The sequence below is a fragment of the Heterocephalus glaber genome, unplaced genomic scaffold (genome assembly GCF_053883595.1).
Source record: "Heterocephalus glaber isolate CG9 unplaced genomic scaffold, H.glaber_assembly_v1.0 deba00001577, whole genome shotgun sequence".
Lineage (NCBI taxonomy): Eukaryota > Metazoa > Chordata > Mammalia > Rodentia > Bathyergidae > Heterocephalus > Heterocephalus glaber.
This window is the reverse complement of record NW_028258358.1, coordinates 21,279,155-21,297,894: the sequence shown is the minus strand read 5'-3', so window position 1 is coordinate 21,297,894 and position 18,740 is coordinate 21,279,155. Positions and strand designations below refer to the sequence as shown.

The following is an 18,740-nucleotide window of genomic DNA, read 5'->3' as shown; positions in this document are numbered from 1 at the left end:
TAACTCACACTTACAGAATCCAACAGTGTTAAGTTACCATATGTTTTGAGATATATTTTTATTCATATTATATGAATGAAAAAATTTTTCTCTATGAAAACTTCAATAGCCAGATTGATAGATTATTATTCAGCACCAATAAAAATATATTTATCATACATTTAAGAATACTCTTTAGTGATAATAAATTACTAGCATGCAACTAAACATAGTTTCATAGGTCACCTTAAATATTGTATCTCCTTAACTATTTAGGAAATGTTCTATAATATAAGAGAATTTTTGATTTGTTACAGAGTACAGTAACTTTGAGAATAATTTTAGATATGTGTCTAAGACATTTGACACTTATGATATATATGCCAATATTCTTTTATCACGTCAGAGCTATGTATAACTGCCTTGGCCAGGTTCACCTGTCTGCAGTGGCAAATGGTGGTCTTGAGAGATAATGCAAGGTCAATACTCAGAACCTGTCATACATTCTAGTACTTGGAACATTCATTGCTAGGTGTAATTAGAGAAACAGTAGTGCAAAGTTGCCTTTCTCTCAGTCCCACGGATGTTTTAGTATTCTAGTGTGTCCACTCTGTGCCTACCTGAACTTGTGATACGTGTTTATAGTGAACATCTCTAGTTGGAGATCCTTAATATCCTTTAATCTAGCTCTGTTTTTACTAGAACCATTTGGCTTCATAAGTTCTGTTTTTCAAATACAGTAGAAATTATAAATATGGGCTTGCTTCCTAACTTTAGGAGTGTGTGCTGATTCCATCACAGACCCTAGTCACATAGTCCACAAAATATCTTTACCTTCTACTGCTTTAAAGCACCTTCAGATTTGCCGCATGGCCTTGATTCCAGAGAAGGTTTACCTTAGATAGGCAGAGCTCTCACATCCTGTGGAACCCTCTCAAATCTTTATCCATCCAAATAATGCATTAAATGAAACAAAGTGTTCTTCTCAAGTGTGTTTTGTGCTGACTTCAAATCTACAAAGGTAGCAGGGAAGTCCAAGAGCATAAAATAAGTGAAAGAAAATGCACTGTATTCTTGTCAAGCTGGAGATGTCTCACACAGCTAAATGGTATAGCAAGAAGTGTGGGAAAGGCTAGAGACAGGTTACGTGAGACACACAGACATCTTTATTCTATTTTTTAATCCACTATTTTAATCCACTATTTTAATCCACTATTTTCTGTTACTACCATGCATTGAAAAATTTTTACTCACCCACATTTTTACACACAAATTCTGGAAGCAAAAATGTATTCATTCTAAAAAGTTCAACATTTTGTTTTTCATCATGTTTTATTTTAGATATGGTGGTTTACCATACTGTAATATTTTGACTCCCATTAAAATGTTAAAATGCTCCTTACTAGAACTGTACACAAAAGTTCTTCATACTCTCTTTAGTTACAGTTTTTTGCATTTAACAAATGATTTCATTCCTATTGCAAGAATTTTTCTTTCTTTTTTGTTTCTGATTTTTTTTCTTAAGTTCTTTTATTGGTACATTTTAGGTATGCAATATATTTACATTTACCGTTGGGTGCTTGTACTTGTACATGATGTATCTTGGTTCTTATTTTTTCCCCATTACCTGTGCGCCCTTCACCCCCTCCACTCTTCCCTATTTACATAGACTTTCTTTTCTTTTTTTTTTTTCTTTTCTCATAATTTTTCCTTTCCTTTCTTTCCTTTCCCCCTCCTCTCCTATCGCCTCTACACCTTTGGACCTTTCTTCCTATTTCAAATTATTAATTCATCACTTAAATCATTTTAACCCTTATTTACACTTTGTTTCTCACACTAGAGAAACTATTCTCTATTTACACATGTGTGTCCTGTTTATTTCACTTAAAAGTATGGCCTCAAGATTCCTAGATTCATATGAATTGCCAAAGTTAAAAGAAGAAGATATAGAATTTCTAAACACTCCAATTACAATGAGGGAAATTGAAGATATAAAAAAGAATTTACCAACAAAGAAAAGCCCAGGTCCTGATAACTTCACTGCTGAATTCTACAAGACATTTAAAGAAGAATTATTGCCATTACTCTTTAAACTCATCATGGAAATTGAAAGGGAAGCAAGGCTTCCAAATTCATTCCTGGAAGGAAGTGTTCCTTTGATTCCAAAACAAGGGAAAGACCCAATCCAAAAAGACAACTACAGGCCAATCTCCCTAATGAACATAGACACAAAAATCCTCAACAAGATACTGGCAAACAGAATACAGAAGGTCATCAAGAAGATCGTACACCCTAAGTCAGATTCCCAGGGATGCAAGGATGGTTCAACGTTCATAAATCAGTAAATGTAATACACTATATTAACAGAGTCAAGGACAAAAACCATATGATCATCTCAATAGATGCAGAAAAAGCATTCGACAAAATCCAACAACCATTTATGATAAAAACCCTACAGAAAATTGGAATAGAAGGTCTTTATCTCAATCTTATTAAGGCTATCTATGAAAAATCAACAGCCAACATCATACTAAATGGTCAAAACCTGAAAACATTTACGCTAAAATCAGGAACAAGACAAGGATGCCCACTATCACCACTCCTATTCAATGTAGTTTCTGATTTATTTTTAATAGACACACACACACACACACATATATATTTGTTTTGGAGCTGATATTCACACAGTGTAAAAATTAACTATTTTAAAGTGTATAAGTAATTATAATTTATTATATTAAGTTTTCTTAAATACATACAGTCTGTATTTTCTTCACTCCTGAGGAAAACCCTGCATTAATTTAGCGATCACATCCTATTTTTTCTTTCCTTCAACCTGAGGAAACATCAGTCTGCTTTTTAATCTCTGTGGATTTATCTGTTCTGGATATTTCTTTTTTTTTTTTTTTTTTTGGTACCGGGGATCGAACTTGGGACCTTTCACTTGTGAGACAAGTGCTGGAACCACTGAGCTAAATCCCTGACCCTGGACATTTCATATAAGTAGAAACACAGTTGACTTTTATTGCCTGGCTTCCTTTATTTATCATATTGTTTCATTCATGTTTTATCCTATATCAGCACTGTATTCATATTTTTGGAAGTCTAGTTCTTTGAAATTTTGACAATTATGTATAGTGTTGCTATGGATATGAACATTTAGTAACAAGTGTTTGAGTATTTGCCTTCCAAGTCTTTCTTGTGGATATAAAGATGTAGAATTCCTGGACCACATGGCAATTCTGTGCTTCCATTTTGAGGAATCCCCAAATTTCTCCCTATAGCAGCAGCACCATTTTACTTTTCACCAGTATATGGAGATTCCAATTCCTTCCTGCACTCATAAACATTTATTATTTTCACATGTTTTGTTTATAAAAATCTTACTAAATTTTGCCTCATTTCATTTTAACCCAAGTGTTTATTTTCAAACAATAGCATAGTGTTGTGAAAAAGGGTTATGATCCTATAAAATAAATAATTATGCTTGATGAACTTTTAGTGTATAGGAAATCTCCAATTCAAAAATAAAGATACTTCCAAAGATGAGTCATGAGAAAATGCAAAAATTAACATTTTCTTAATAAGTAATGATGCTATTTACTACTAAATATGATTTATAATATTTGTACATTTTTGTTTCGTATTTCCTTTTATATACCATCTCAAAATAGCAGTAAACTTTTGAATCACTATAACTGTTTTCAAAGTGAATGTGTATGTATGTAGAGAAGTGATGTTTTCGTACTAAAAAGGAATATGCATTTAAGACTTAAATGCCCCAATTCCCTTTATTGCTATTGTGTCACTACAGTTAAATGTTTAACATCCTTGTTTTTGGCATCAAATAACCAGCAGCAGAAAACACAGCTGTCCTATTAAACTACATATAGCTCCCATCATCACTTCCCCAAAGCTTTTTAAAAACTTCTTTAAAGCCAAATGCTTATTTTTACTATAGTCCTAAATGCTACAAAAATAGTCTAATGCATAATTTATTCACTTAGGACAGTGAAACTTCTCTATTGAATTGTTTGAATCAATATTTATAAATTAAGCCAATAAAATAAATTGAAACAGTGTGCTAATTATTTTCAATTAGAAACTCTCAAGGCATATTTATTATGACTTTGAAATTCTAATGAAATTACTTCAAATTTCAGTTAACTAATAATCAAGGGAAGGCAGTATTAAAGTTAATTGGCAATTTTAGTCCTTTAAACATTTTCTTAAATTAAATTAAAATATAATTACATATTTTAACATTTACATCTTAGTTTGATTCTATACAATATCAACAAATGTTCCAAGCTAGGGTCAAGACTGAAAATCTATCCTCATTGCTTCCAAAACTATGACCCTGAGCAATTTAGTTAACCTTTTTGAAGTTCAAGTCCTTCATCTATAATATGATTATCTAACCTATGAAATTGCACGTCTTGAATGCATCAATTCATATAAACTACTTGGAACTGTGCCTAGACTATGGTAAGCTCTGAGTAGTGTTTTTAATCATTTCAAAATATGAAGAGGTGTGGAGTAGAGCTGTTTTGTTTTGTTTTGTTTTGTTTTTTGGTACTGGGGATCGAACTCGGGCCCTTGGGCTTCCGTAGCAGGCGGCGAAACCACTGAGCTAAATCTCTGGCCCAGAGCTGTATTTTTATTGAAAATTTTGGTAACTAGTATAGGGATTTCTTAAGGGACAACTGCACGGACACCATCTTGTCCCTTACCTGCTTTCTTCTGGTAACCTTTTTTGGCATCTCACTAATTTTTTGGTCTTCAGTCCCAGGGTGTTCCCTACATCTTAGGCAGAGTTATCAAAAATCATAGCCCATCTCTTGTCAAATGCTTACAATACTTTTTGACAAACACATAATCCAAGTAAACATTTTTATTACCTTTCTCTAAATGTTAAATTATCTGGCATACTCCAGGAGTATGACGTAATGTATGCTAACCTATTGTTTGAGGCAGTAAATTACAGCCATACAGGTTGTGCTTTTCAGCACCAAACACTAGTTCCGCTCCTAATTTCAGGTCTTTATATTTGGTGCATTTACTGAATTCTCTTTAAAATTTCAAATACTTCGCTTTTCTTTTTCTTTCTGTTGTGTATGTCAAAATCTCAAAATCACATCCTCAAAGAAATCTTCAGTGTTAACTCTTTTAAAACTTTCATATGAAACTTTACTTGGTCTTTTTGTTTTTGTTACTGGGGATTGAACTTGGGACCTTGTGCTTGCAAAGCAGGTAGCAGAACCACTAAGATAACTCCCCAGCCATGCACTTGTTCTTCTTCACTAATGTTTAATATTTGAGATTCTGTTTGGTTGTTACATTTTGTTTCCTCCACCGAGTTGTGAGAGCAAAGCCAATACCTTGTTTATCATATTATTACTATTAACAATAATAATGACCAGGATATGGGAAACTTTGATAATTATTTTAAGAATAAGCTCCTTATGAATTAAAAAAAATCTCATGAACTATAAGAATTTCTATAGATACAAACCTTTTAAAACAGATTTTATCATCAAAAAGTAATGTCTTTAAAAGGTAGCATTTTATCTATAAAAAATTTGGAGTTTCTTAACAATTCAGAAAAAAGAAATGAAAATAGATCTAAGCATAACACACTTTCCCTTACTCATAAAAAATGAAAACTAAAACTGAGATACTATTTCTTTTCTACTAGCTTGGAAAAAATGAATGATTAACAACATATACTCTTGGTGGACTGTGAGCAAATAAATGTGTCACTTATAGGAATGAAGTACGGTTTCGTCTTTATGAAAGGAAATCTACCCACTCACAGCAAAAACATGCTCAAACATTGTGCAATTGAGAAGTTGTCTTCTAAAGAATCCATTGTAAACATACAGTGACAAAAGTTTCAATGTAAGTCAATTGTGAAGGCTCCACAACAGCAGGAATCAAGTGCATACCACTAGAGAACGCATATCCCTGGTTCTTATCATAGGGCACAATCAAAAAACTAAGGAGGGATATTTATGTATACTGCTGTGGAAATATCATCAGGACATTTTATCAGGTGGTCAAAATATAAAGAAAATTTCCTTGTGTACTATCATTAATCAAAGTAATCTGGACTGTTATAAAAATTGCAGTATATAGATGAATATGGAGAGATCCATGATGAAATAAAAGAGAAGGATAGGGCAAAAAATGCCATGATCGATTCTGGACTTCTTTAGTTATAATTTTATTTTATTTTAACTTTGAATCCATATTAATAGTCTACTGAAGTATAAAACTTGAATGTAAAGGAAAACAACTACAAATGAAGGCAAAATATTTTCCTTATTCTGCGTGCATTTAGTGATATAACCATATAGAAGAACTATTTCAGTTCACCTTAAAGCATTATAACTTAATTTTATACAACTAATTAAATAGATTTTAGGATGTAATGAACTGTAAAAATAATATTAAACTATTTAGAAAAAGTATATTTTGGTGGTATTCTTGGTATTATTCAGATATTCACAATATATCTATGGTTGATAAAGTTTTTGTCAATAAAAATGAAGACAATTGAAATGAAAGAAGAAAGATAATATACATATGTAATGTTGTAAATGGATGTTTTTTAAAGGCAGAATTTTTGAAATAAAAATTTAGTATGTTATAAATATCGGATGTGCACATGAAGATTTCAAACCAATTTTTCATTAACTACTTAGTTTCAGAAAATAAAGTCATTCAACACAGCATTTATTTGAATTTTCAATGATAATTTTTAAATAAAAATAAGTACATTTTGATTTAATCCAAATCCTATTTTTCTAAAGAAAATTTTAGAATTTGGGAAAATGATAGAAGTTCAAGTTCCTAGCCCCTTCCAATAATGATTGTGAAGTTTCTGGAATATCTACATAAGGCTCAATCTTCTTAAAAATTTTTGATGAACATAATCATAAAATATTTTCACTCCTTTCATTAGGTATAGTATTGCATTTCAAATTCTAGATAAATACTCTATTGCCATAAATTTTTATTAAGCTTCTGTTTTCAAAGAAAAGATATCAATTTTCCTGGCTTCTGGGATACTCTTTATATTCTATTCCCTGAATACGACTTACAGATAACCCTCCCTTTAAATGAAGCTTAGATGTATGTGGAAGACATTGTTACTTTTATTTGAATTTTAATTTTAGAACTGCTGCTAAATTGAACTAAGATGTTGATGTCAACTATTATTCTTATTTATGAATAATTTCTCATGTCATTCAGCAGAGGTCCCAGGTTTGGCTTTGTTTCTCCCTTCTAGTTGATCTATAATATTATCTGGTTCATAACTGCTTTTCTGTCAGGTTTTATTTTCAAAGCTTAACTGGCAAATTGGTACACTGATATAAGCAAAACACACGTTGAACTGGAATATAACAAATGTCTAGTAGAGTAAGGAAATGACATAAATTTCAATGTTTTTTCAAGTAATGGAATCTGATGGAATTTTGCCTCAAAACCACAAAGTATTAATGTGACAAAACAGAAAATGTTGGCTCTCTACATTAGCACTATACATTAACATGAGAAAAAAATAAACAGCTAGAATGTGTGTTCTTTTATGAATATGTAAATAAACAGGAAAATTTTAACCCATTTTACTGAATGCTGATTATCAATTTCCTAACCTTACTTAAAATATTTTTGATACAGACTATAATCAGATTAACTGACAGTTCTTGGTGATTAATTGTCTATAAAATTTTCCAATATTCTCTAATCAATTGCAATTGCTATTGCCTAATTTCAAAAGCCTGTCATAAATTTATGTGTGCCTATGTAAGTCTGATGTCCTTACTATTTGTTTCAGAATTATTATTAATATAAAAATAATTTATAAATTCTTATGAGTTGCTTTTGCTGATTGATCAACATTTCATAATATTCAATTTTGTTTATTGATCTAGAGTTTCAAGTATGCTTTCGTCACTTGAATATTGATTTTCTAATGAAGTGCTAATTATAAAGCATTTTAAAAATAGTAAAAATTAATCATATATCTTTAGTGATGTGGTGGAACACATTCATAAAAATAAAAGTCACCTAAATGCCTTTCAGAGAAAAGTTGCTTCTTTCACAAGCACAAAGTGTAGTTAAATTATAATTTTGATAGTACAAGGAGCTGTTTGGATCAATTATAAAATCATGAAGTTTTGACTAATGCATTGTGAAGAGATTAATTATCCTAACATTTAAAATTTTTAAACTTAAAACCTGTAATCAAAATATTATATATATCATCATAAAATAAATAAGCTAGACACAGAGGGACAAATATTGCCTTATCTTACTCATATATGAAATCTAAAAATGTTAAGCATAATGGTAAGTACAATAAATCATACACATGAGCTTAAATAACCCCTTGTTTATCATATATGAGAAATCCAAAGTTTAAAAAAGAGCAAAATAAAAGACAGGCAATAGGAAATAGGGAGACAGATCTTTCTCAAGGGAGGAGAGGATCAAGAGATTGAGGGTGGAGGGAAAGAGGATAAAGGAGTTGTGTTCTATACCCCTACCAATTCCACATGAGGAATGGAAATGTTATGTACTGCAGACATGTGCAAAAAAAAATGAAAGGGATCAAGAGATGAGTGGAGGGGATAGAGGGAAGGGAAAGGGATAAAAACAAGAATTAAAATATATTATATACATATACCAACTCCCCACAAGAAATGTAAACATTATATACTACGCATGTATTAAATAAATAAATAAAGTGAAATGAAAAATGAGAGGCTGAGACAGCAGAATTGTAAGTTTGAGCCCCAAATAAGCAAATTAGTGACTTAGCGAGGTCCTGTTTGAAAAGAAGATAGTAGTAATTATTATTATTGTTTTAAGGGGGCAGTAAAGAAGGCCTGGGAGTGTAGCTGATCAGGAAGTCCCTAGATTCCATCTGTAGTACTGAAGAAGAAGGAGAAGGAGGAGGAGGAATGCGGAGAAGAGAAGGAGAAGAAGAATAAAGAGAAAGGGGGGAGAAAAAGAAGCAGCAGGAGGAAGAGAAGGAAAAGAAGAAGGAGGAGGTGGAAGAGGAGGAAGTGGAGAAGGAGAAAAGGAAGGTGAGAGAAGAGGATGAAGAGAAAGATTGGGAAGAAGAAGAGAAGAAAAAGAAAAATTTTAAAAAGGAAGAAAATTAGGAGAAGAAAAATTTAAAAAGGAGAAAGAAGAGAAGAAGAAAAAAGTGGCATCCAAACTAAAACATCTACAGGAGCAGAATCTAGATTTCAAGAAACTAGAATTGAAAAATCTGAAATAAGAAATGTTATTTTACGTATTATAAGTGTGCTAGATCCTCTTTAAGCTCTTGATTTTTTTGGTCACACATTCTGGTTTGAAACAACACATCTAATAGAAGAGGAAACCAACATCAAAGAGATTAGTTTTTCATGACAACTCATGTTATTTTTGCAGTAGATGTTTTCAATATTTTACAAAACTTGACTGAAGGATTCAGAAAAAAATTGAATGCAGGCACCATGTCAACATGCACAGACATAATAGGGTGCTGAATGACAGAGAAAGGGCAGCAAAAACATATCTATATCCATAATAACTTTTCAAACAGCTATCTGCTATATTCTTTAATGTGTGTGCTATAATGGGGTTTTGTTACAGTTTAATTGGACATTCAGATTTTATGAAGTACATTTTTAGTGTTTGAGTTGATTAAAACACACATTCCTTTGCTATATTCAACAGGAAGAAGATAAAGTCATCCAGTTTCAGTGCTGTAATTGTCTGCATTTTCACTCTCCTGAAAGCCAATCAAAACACTTGAACTTCCAATTCACTTTTTTCAAAACAGATTCAGTTTTCTAATCATAAAATAGCTGTGTATTCCATTCATGGTTGATCATGCGTTGTGCTGATTATGATCTCATATTTTCCTTTGTGAACAAACCAGTAACTTGAACTGGTAGATTAAGTGCTTTCTTAAAGAAATGTCTTTCTAGGTAATTCTGTAGTGGGCTTATATCATAGCAACGTGCATCATCCACTTTTAAGTGTTGCCACCCATCATGTGCAGCCATTTATAAAGAAAACTTAGAATTCTTAATGGTCATATATTGAAAAATTTATAGTGTTTGAGATGTCTGCTGAAGGTTGAGCAGTGATATAAAATTAGGGGGATGTAAGACTGAGCGTGCTGAAAATGTAAATTTTTCATGACTTTTGTGTTGCATTGGTTTAGTTATTTGGTATGAGTGACTTACAGATACTAAATATGATAGACTACCATGAAATTTTCTAAAAGGGAAATTTAAAAAGTAATCTGATGAGGATCGACTTATTTGCTAACACATCTGCCAGGAAATATTGCTTAATTTGTCTCCAGAGCAATCTCTTTCACTTTAAACTAATATATATCTTACAGGAGTGATGTGTTATGAAATACAGAATATAACATGTAACATTGGCAGCACAAGTAATGTTCATCACCAAGAATACACACCTGAGATACAGGTTCTTGTTAAGAGGGCTCTGACACATATTTAACCTACCCACATAACACCATGTGTATTTTACATAACTAGAGAAAATGTGTATTTTAAATAACTTGGACAAAATAATTAATGGAAACTGAGTTAGAATATATCTAGAATAGAAGCCCAATATAATACTGAGTACTGATTAAAATTCATGAGATGAAGTTAATAAAATAGAAACACTCAAATTAAAAATATAATCAATAACAACAAAATGTTTAGTAATTCATTTATTAAAACCACTATATTTATTTGTAGCCAGACCAATCGAAATTAAAATAAAAAGGATAATAGTTCATTTAATTTGACAAGAAAAATTTTCACATCCTAGCAATATAAGTGATATTGAAACTAGAAGACAGTGAGAACCTTTGCATTTTGGAAGGAAATGTAAACTCAAATTGCTAGTTTGAAGAACACATTGGTATCATCTATTAAGAAAGGACCGTGTGTGTCACAAAACAATGATTTCATCCTGGAGTATGTGCTTAAGATAAATTTCAAATCACATTTTCCTTTCCACTCCACCTTCAATATTAGCCAGTTATCTCACTGCTAGGATAACATCTCCAAATGCAGCAACTTAATAGACATTTAATTCAACTGATGGTTGCACAAGATTCTACTCACAGTAGGCTGGCCCTCAGGAAGAAACACCATGGTAGAAGGACATGCTGGAGCAAGGCTGCTCACTTCATGGCTGACAAAAAGTGGAACAGGGAAGGGGTTCAGATTCGAAAGAATTCTAATCCCCAAGTTGATACCCTGGGAACCCCCAGCCACCCTCAGAGATATGCTGTACTAATCCGCTAGACATCTGTGAACCCAGTCAAGTTGACAATCACAATTAACAGCCACTCTTTCCCAGTTTTCTTAGAGAAGTATTTAGGCTACCATTAAAAGAAAGCGATCTTAGAATTCACCAAAGATATACTGAAATTATTCATTTATTAGTCCCTTTGGGAATAGTAAGAGATGCTAAAAATTCCTGAGGACAGCTCCCATGTGAGTCAGATGCTGGGAGGCTGAGCTTGTTCAAGTGAGTGTCAGAGGCTGTATCAGTGGAAGGATGCTGGAGATTCTCAAGGGCTTCCTTGAAGATCATGTGTTTCAACTTTCTACCACATGACAAAATACTTAGGAAATACACTTTAAAAGAGGAAAGACTGCTTTTGATTCATCTTTTCAGATGTTTTGTTTGTGGTTCCCTTGGTCTGTTATTTTTTGAAGTGATGAGCTAGAATGTTAGGGTGGCAGAGAAGGCACAGTGGAGCAGAGCAATTCACCCCACAGCAGCCAAGAACCAAAGAGGGAGAGAAAGGGAGGAAGGGGCCAGATATAGAAGGTACCCATCACATGCTTGCCTCTAGTGGTCAACCTCTTCTAACTAGGCCCCACTTCCTGAAGTTTTCACTACCTCTCAACCACACCCTCATTTGAGGACTAAGCATTCAACACAAGAATTTGGGTGACATTCTGTATCCAGCTGTGACCAGGAGGTAGGTAGGGCATGTTTCATTGTGATGTTTTGATCACACACACCCTGGAAATGTACTTTGGAGTCTGTGTTTGTGCATTGTGGTTGGCAAGGAGACTCTCGTTATCATCGTCTAATCAGGGCCACAGAACTGTGGTGACTATAACAGGTCATTATCTTTCATACTCCAATGATTGGAAAAGAAAACTGTTGAATTACCACATGATTCATAGATCTTCTGCACGGAAGTGACATTGTCATTTTGCCAACACTTCACAAAGCAAGTCACATGATTACATGAAGTTTAAATGCTCATGGAAATGCTATTCTAACTTGTTTCTGGATTAAGGCTGTCAATATCAATGAACAATGAACAAGTATCACTCATGATACTACATAAGTAACACATTCATCTTCACACATAGGAGGTGCTAGTAAATAACTTCTCAAACTTTACCACAGAGTGTACTACATAAGATTTACATTTTCTCTGTCTTTTGGTACACATAAAACAGGGATAAATACCAAAATTGTCTGGTCAGTTCATGCTGTTAGACTGGTATGAAGTCCTTATTAGGACTCACTCTAAGAGCTCAAAATCTTTTATTCTTATTCAGTCAAACATCCTTGTATGACACATTCCAGATTCAATGCTAGAAGGTGAAAAACACGATGGCCCCTACAAACTCTAGAATGGAAAGTGAGACGAGAGCCCTGAAGAGTAACAATCCATAATAATAGGTAAGAAATTGACAAAATGTACACTAAGTAAAAAATGAGACAGTAGAAAGACATTCTAGCTAACCCTAAAAATTTGCATATTATAAAGTGATATTAATATTTTCATTAATCCAGCAAATGTGTAGTGATTAAAAAATCATAGAATTATTGGAACATTTAACTATATAATTGCACATTACTAAAACAACTAACATAATTATTTAAAAAATCAACAAATAGACTCAATATTTGATACGCTTGTATTTCTATGCATACATTTCTTAAGCTAATTTAATACTATAATATATAAAAATGTTTTTAGCCTAAAATGTTTTATTTTATTCCAAAATGTTCATTTTTCTGACAATTAAATGTAATAATTCTGTCAATAACCAATCTCAAAGAAGGTGAGAAGAGTGGAAAATAAATTAAAAATGAAGCAACTTTAAATGTCTCTATGCCTGTTAGTAAAAATGTACATGTAAAATTGTACAAAGAATAAAATACTGTGCTATAATGGCACTAAAAACAAATTAAGGCTATTTTATTTGGTAATTTTCTTAGATGATAAATTGTTGTGAATCTATATGCCAAGGTAAATTATAATCTCTGAAGAACAAAAATAAAACAAAGTTAAGCCTGCTGTTAACATTTATTTGAACTGCAGTTCATAAAACCTAGAGTAATAAACATTTTTTAATGTTTAGATTTTAGGATTTCTAAACCACAGTATTAATTGCCCAATAGATGTCATTATTCAAGATTAAAGTTTCACTGATTTTCAATATTGTGCTTAGTGAGGCCTAAAAGGCATATGTAATTTCTATGAATATTTCCTCACTCCTTATAGCAATTCTTGTATCACTCGTGTCTGATCAAGAAACAGAAATGATTTTAACAGGGCATAATAGAAGTATAATTTCCACAAAAAAGGAGGAATGTTGTATCACAGAGATAGTAACTACTAAAAACAGACATGATTACTGAGCCTGGGTCAATAGAAGGAAACATTAGAAATTGATTTTGGAATGATGTATCCACTGAACCAATAGACATTTTAGGAAGAGTCATTGTTAAATACATACATAAGTCAGATACAGAAGAGAACCTGCGGACCTGTAATCGTGACCCCTGAGGAGGGTGGACTACAGGACACAGAATTCCTGGAGCAGCACTGGATTATAGATGCTGATATATTTGAAACGAGAAATGGGAATCTTCAGAATTGGAACTCAGGTCTCTGTGGAGAGAACACTAAGAAGATGCTTTCACTGAGGTAGAAAATAAGCCAAATAGCACTCATTATTGCCATTAGATAAAAACCCGTAGCTTAAGTAATATGAGCAAGGAAAGAAATTAGACAGACAGATATTGCTTGTCTTACTAGGCCAGTTGTTCAAGCTGCTTCCACACCTCAAATGATATAAAGTCATTTGGCAAAGGGGACACAAGATGTGGTACATCCCAGCCTGAGAACCACATGACAAAACATTGAAAGGTAGGTTTGAAACTGACAACAAAATGATTTTCAAATCTTCTTTTTCTAAATTAAGCTTATTTTCTTAAATAATACCTAAAAATTATACATATATATATATATATATATATGATACCATGTAATGTTTTGAGACATGTTATACATTGTTTAATGTTTAGGTTAAATTAAGCATATACATTTGCTTAAGTACTTGTCATTTCTTCATATTTTTTGGCTTATCAGTATATTATTATTATCTCTAGTAACCATACTGTCCCACAGCACACCAGAATTTTTAATCCTGTTCAAGTGTAACTTGCTACACATTGGTGAATCTGTTCCCAGAAACTCTCTCTCCCCTACTCTCTCCAGCCTCCATGAAATACTATTCTATTTTTAACCAATTGTTATTTTACACATGTATGAGATCGTGTGGTATTTTATTACTTAATGATTGCCATTTCTGTACATGTTGCAATTGATGGAATTGGATTTTTTTTAGGAGTGAATGGTATTTCATTATGTGTATTTACCACATTTTCTTTAGTCATCAGCTGATGGGACACTTAAAACATTTCTATTTCTTGCATATATATCGTGAATAATGCTGCAAAAAACAGAGGAGTGCAGATGGGATTTATGGGACATGGTATTTCAATTTTTAGTTTTTGGAGGAGCCTCTTTACTATTTTCCAATGGAGGTACCAATTTACATTTGATCAAATACTGTACAGGAGTTCTTCTACACCTCATTGACAACTGTCATCTTTAATGTCATTTATTCAAGTATGATGATGGCTCTGTGATCCAATGTGTCTATTTTTGCTTCTATTCCCTGTGGTTTTGAGGCATTGTTCAAAACAACAAAAAAAAAATCTTGCTTGTTGCACTGTCATGAAATGTTCCTCCTCCTCTTTTCCTGAACATTCATAATTTTAGATGTTAAATTAAATCATAAATAAATTTCAAATTGCTTTTTTTAACTGGTGAAATGTGGACAACCTAATTGCCCATACCATTTATATTGCTTGGCCAAATTCACAATTTAAAAAAAAATATTTGGACATCACATATGTTAACTTCTGGACTCCCTGTTCTGTTCTCCTGGTCCTATGTATAGGTGTTTATTTCAATATCATACTGTTTAATCATGAGGTCTTTCAGTTTATTTTGAAGTCAGGGTAATGGCTTTGTTCTTTTTGTTCAAGAATGCTTTGCTTTTGCAGGGCTTTAGTTAAAATTTAGGCATTTTTCCAGAGTCTTTGAAAATTGTCATTGGTATTTTGATAGAATTTACAGTAAATTTGTACATATATTTTTTGTATTATTAATTTTTAACATTATTGAGGTTTTCAAACTTTTTTTTTTTTTGGTTCCAGGGATCGAACTCGGGACCTTGCACTTGAGAGGCAGGTGGGGGAACCACGGAGCTAAATCCTGGACCCATATTGATGTGTCATGACCCATGATCATAGGATTTTGTTTGATTTTATGTTCAATTTATTTTATCAATGTTTTATAATTTATATTGTAGAGCTCTTTATCATTTAACTAGCTTATTCCTATGAATTTTATATATTTTGGCTGTTGGGAATGCTATATTGATTTCTATTTCAGATAATTTGCTATTGATGTATAAAAAAGGTATGATGTTTCTATCTTCTCTTTTAAATTTGCAGAATTTACTAGTTTCACTTTTTTGGTTGAAGTTGGGGCTTTTGATTTTTTTATTTTGGGGGATAATATCATGTCATTTACCCTAAAAATCTGACTTCTTACTGTCCAATTTGGATGAACTGTATTTCTGCCTCTTGTCTGAGTGTTCTGGCTAGAATACCAATACTGTATTTATTAAATGTGGTAAAAGTAGGAATTCTTTTTTTGTTCCAGATCTTAGAAAGAAACTTTTCAGCTTCTCCTAATTCAATATAATGTTAGTAGCTGGTTTATTATAAGTCAAACTTTATTGTTATGTTGATTCTTTACTTAATTTGCTTAGTTTTTTTAGTGAAGAGATTTAAAATTTTTCAAATGCCCTTCTTTATATCCCTTGGAATCATATGCCTTTTGTCTTTCACTCTGTCGATGTGTTGTACCACATTTATTGATTTCAAAATATTGAGCCACATCTATCTAAGGAATGGATCCCATTTGACCATGTCTACTAAACTCTTTAGATTTGTTGTTAGATGATTCAGTTTGTTTATTATTGAGGGCGGGTGCACCAAAGTTTATTAAGAATATGGGAGACTAAGGCCCGTGCGCCATGGCCAGGCTCAACTCGTTGGAGGCGATCCAGGAGCTGGAAGCCGGGGGGGGGGGGGGGGGGGGGGGGGGGGGCACGACACAGGGAGCAGCACTGTGCAGGGCTTGCAGCGCGAGCTGGACGGGAGCGAGACACCGCAAGATGTTGAAAGAGACCCGCAGCTCTCAATGGACGCATTCCATTTGTGGAGGAGTTGGACTAGGCTCAGGAGCACCTGGCCACAGCCTGACAGAAACTGGAGGAGGCAGAAAAGGATGCGGATGTGAGCGGATGAGAGGAATAAAGGTGACAGAAAACCAGGCCTTGAAAAATGAGAAGATGGAGATCCAGGAGTTGAAGCTCAAAGTGGTGCAGCGCATTGCAAGGCCAACTGCGGATACAAGGGGTTGCTGTGAGAGAGCCGGAAAGCCGGAAAGCGAGACTTTGAAGTAAAACACGCTGACCCGGAAGAACTCGAGAATATGACTCACAACCTGAAATCGCTGGAGGCTGCATCTGAAAAGTATTTTGAGAAGGAGGAAGAATTTGAAGAAAAAAATGAACTTCTCTCTGATAAACGGAAAGAGACAGACCTGCGCCGAATTTGCAGAGAGAATGGTTGCAAAACTGGAAAAATACCACTGATGACCTGGAAGAAAACTTCCCCAGGCCAAAGAAGTGAACCTGCGCTTACATCAGACACTGGGACAGGTGCTATACGAATTTATCTGTATATAAACAAAAACGGAAGAGTCTTGTTCCTACGGAAGCTCCAGTGCTCTGTGTCTTTCTCTTTGCCTTGTAAGAAGTTTCTTTTGTTATTGCATTTTCCCTTTGCTGGAAATGTCAAACAGATTCTGAATACATAACCAAATATTTTATATCAGAGGCGCTTTGAGCACCAGTTTAATCTAACCCCCCCCACACACACCTTTTCTAAATAGCACCAGCTTTTTCAGCTCTATTTTATCCTTAGGTTGCATTTACTCCTAAAATAGGGAGGGAATTTCATATTGAGCATTCTCTCTTGAGAATGAGGTCTGCTTTCTGGCAGAATAGCCGTATACTCTGCAGAACATAGACTCCAATATCTAATAATAGGTTTAAAATGCTAAAGAATATAAACTCTCTAGGTCAGCCTTGGCCGAACAACAGAAGGCTAGGAACCATCACAGTAAAATGTGTGAGGATCTTCCATCCAGAACAAAAAATAAAAACGGGCTATTGTGGGAAGGCAGAAACCACAGCTAAATTAACCTGGTCACCCTAGCCCTTCTCCGTACTCCACTGCAGAACAAACATCCTCCCATGGCCAGCAGAGACTGCCTGGGAAATGGTCACAATATTTACTCAAGTATTTTCTGGACACATCCTGAATGCTGTGCTCTTCCATGTATTGCATTCTAAAGTGGTTGGCTGATGAATAATTCTCTTACTTTATCAATGGCCCAGGTTTGTCTCTTCTGATATTAGGCTATAAGTAGGCAGGAATATGGTGTTTAGTCCTAGCCAGCCCAGCCATATTCAGATAACTGCTGGCCATCAATAAACTGAGCAAAGGAATTGTTTTCTATGAGAAATGCTGGGCAGCAAAGTAGAAACAAAAAAGTAACTGAGGCCAGGGATTTAACTCAGTGGTTACGGCACCTGGCTGGAAAGTGCCAAGGTCCAGAGTCTGGTCCCAGTTACCAAAAAAAAAGTAATTGGTGATGGGATTGGTGAGTCGCTCCTGTAATCACAGCACTGGGGAGACTGAGGCAGGACGATCACCTCAAGTTGGAGAGTAGCATGGGCTACATAGTGAGTTCAGGGCATCCTGAACTACATAGGGACACCATGTCTCAAAATAATAAAGTGATTGGTGTAGCTTCAGCTCCACACTTCAGGGAATGGAAAATTGAAGATTTTCTTCATGTAGGACTTGAATTCCTTCTTCGGGTCCAATGTAATAAAAGTTCAAGAAACTCCTGATTAAACTGGATGTGGAGAATTTTGTAGGAAGGAGTTGCACATGTTGATTTTTCTGTAGTTTTACTTTCTCAGTTAACATCTCAAAGCTGAAACATTTTATATTTCCCAGCAGTGTGGGGGCCAACACAGGTTTACAATTCTGACTAAAAACCACCCTGCTTCTAGCTTATCGGAATCCCCTGCCCCAACTGCTATTTATTAAACATCACAGTACCCAGGAGATATACTAACAAATTGTGCAACTGAATGAAATCTACATTCTTCTTCTTTGGATTCCTGTAACTGTATCATATGTAATAGTATCACTTTTTATACATTTTGGTCAAATAAATTTTTACAGAAACT

The 18,740-nt window shown here is 33.8% G+C and overlaps 1 pseudogene; it reads left to right on the top strand.

Moving 5' to 3' along the window:
• LOC110344038 (uncharacterized) overlaps positions 1-17,162 on the top strand; it is a 48,103-nt pseudogene extending 30,941 nt beyond the window's left edge.
• Positions 17,163-18,740: the final 1,578 nt, after the last annotated feature.